This window comes from Carlito syrichta, unplaced genomic scaffold, assembly GCF_000164805.1.
Source record: "Carlito syrichta isolate Samal-C Ts95f unplaced genomic scaffold, Tarsius_syrichta-2.0.1 Scaffold309186, whole genome shotgun sequence".
Classification (NCBI taxonomy): domain Eukaryota; kingdom Metazoa; phylum Chordata; class Mammalia; order Primates; family Tarsiidae; genus Carlito; species Carlito syrichta.
The window spans coordinates 1,038,142-1,040,838 of NW_007253282.1; positions in this window are offsets into that span (position 1 = coordinate 1,038,142).

A 2,697-nucleotide genomic window follows, 5' to 3' on the forward strand; every position below is an offset into this window, starting at 1 on the left:
TGTGCTCTTGGGCAGCCCTCTTCAAATAGCTGCTTTCTCCGGATTCCAAAAACCTTGCTTTTTCACACCTAGAGGTGATAAGAGCTCCCTGCAATTGTTAGCACCAGGGTTCTTCCTCATCTTTTGTTGCTTTCCTTAAACCTTGACCCATACCTTTATAAGTAGACCTATTATTAAACTCTGTTCAATTCCCTGTTGGGTTGTTCTGTTTTCTGCTGGGATCTAAGGGATACACTCTTTCAGCTCATTGCCAAGATTTGAAATAGAAGATTCTCCTTGAAGTCCCTGGGGGAAGGAGAATGCTGGTTTATTTACAGTTCACCCTTACTCTGAGGGTGTAGCCTTTTGAAGCCCAGTCTTATGAAGGTAGAATGTCAGTGAGACTCACCTTGCTTTGACCCTGGCTTTATCTCTTCTTCCTTACACCCCAAAGTCCTTGAAAATGAAAGGTCAATCTCACCAGATTGAGCAAAGACTCTCACAGCCAGTGGCTCCACTTACCTCTTGAGTTCCAGCCTCAGCTGAGGATTTGGCCAGAGGACTCTTTTCTTCCTTATCTGTTCGTTAATGCTTTTAGGAATATGATGTTCTATCTTTTATTCAGGACTTTAGATTGTTTTCAGCATCCCACCACCATATTATCAGAAACTGAAGTTCTCTGTCATTTTCTTTTATGATAGATGAGGGTTTTTCTCTCTCTAATTCTCCTACCCTCTCCTTTCTTCATCCTCTTTATGTTGTATAAATTTTTGCCTGTTCTATATTCGATGTCTCCTGTTCTGACTATGAAAATATTATTCAATGTTGAACCAAAAACTGTACTGATTACTTTTCCTTTCCTATTTTTCCTGCAGTTGATAGAACTGTTTAAAATTTTTTTTAATCTAAGGTATTAAACTAAGCTACATTTGACCTAGGGATGCCTCCTGACTTGAGTCCTTATTACATGCTAATTACAACCCAACTTAGTATGTAAATTAACTGAAAACCTACTTAAGAGTATACTCTGATAACCTATAGCTGAGACTCAGTCAATTACAGCAGTTGAACTCTGGTCAATCACAGGCGCATAACTGATTCAAATAAGGCCAAGGTGCTGAGCTGTCACCAATGAAGCTGTCTCTGTACCTCACTTCCATTTCTGTCCACAAATGCTGCCTGGCCATGTTGCAGGCTAAAGTTCTTAGAACCTGTTCTGGTTCTGAGGGCTGCCTGCTTTGCAGATCGTTCTTTTAGCAATTAGATGCTGTTAAATTTAACTTGTCTAAGATTTTTCTTTTTAACTATGGCTAAATATTACCACTCCATACTTATCCTAAACATCTTGATTGATAATTTGACTGGGTATGAATTTATGGATGCAATTTATTTACCTAAAGATTTTTGAATGCATTGATTCATTGTTTCCTTGTTTCTAATGTTTCTATGGAAAAGTAACATTGATGTCATTCTGATTCTCAGTCTTTTGTATACAGTATGTCCCTTACATACCAATGAGTACTGTTCTAAGAGCATTTTGTAGGTTCAATTTGTTCCTAAGTCCAACAAAATTAGCCTAGGTACCTAACAAACACAATTGGCTATATAGTACTCTACTGTAATAGGCTTTTAATACTTTTCACACAAATAATACATAAAAAACACTCTCTCAATTATTTTCACTTTTACTTCCGTTGTTATTACTTGGTGCTTCTTAGCAGTACCAGATATATCAGTGCTGCTTTTACACTTGCTTTTGGACATTCTGAGCTTGAAATAAAGACACTGCACTACTGCACTCTATACAGTACTGTATAGTAAATCGCACAAAAGCACAATCACTTATAGAGGGTGCACAGATGTGAAAAATGTATGCCAGACATGTACACTAACTTACGTGATTGGACATGAGAATGCAAGTTTGCATCTTTGAAAGTTTGCAACTTGAAAGTTTATATGTAGGGGACTTACTGAACATCTGTTTTTTCCCTCTCTCTGGAAAGTTTTAGGATCTTATTTTCTTTCTACAGTTCAGTGAAATGAAATTGATATGTAGCTTTTATTTATTTATTTATTTTAGTTATTTTTTTGAGTTGGAGTCTCACCCTGTCACCCAGACTGGAGTGCAGTGACTGCTGCCAGCCACTGCAGCCTCGACCTGCAGGGCTCCAGCAATCCTTCTGCCTCAGGCTTCCGAGTAGCTGGAATTATAAGCACGTGCTACCACGCCCAATTTTTTGATTTATTGTAGAGACGAGGTCTTGTCAAGTTGCCCAGGCGGGTCTCGAACCCGTGGGCTCAGCCAAACCACTCACCTCAGCCTCCCAAGGCACGGAATTACAGGCTGAGCCACCGAGCCTGGCTGATATGTAGCTTTTAAAAGAATATCTACTTTACTAGGCACTTCAATACTAGTATCTGGAAATTTCTGTCTTTGGGGCTTGGATTTTTTTATTTTTATTTTTTTTTAGCAAAGCATTTGATATCTTTTAGTTTTTCTCTTTTCTTCCTGGAACACTTACTAATTAAATGTCAGTCTTCTAGAACTGGTACTCAAATATTCTTATTTTTTATGTTCCATCTTTGTCTTGTTTCACTTTCAGTGAGATTTGTTTTGCTCTTTCTTCTAATCCTTCTATCACTTAAAAAAAATTAGTTTGATATTCTTATTTTCAAGTTTTTTTCTTGTTCTCTGCTCCTATCATATAACATACTATT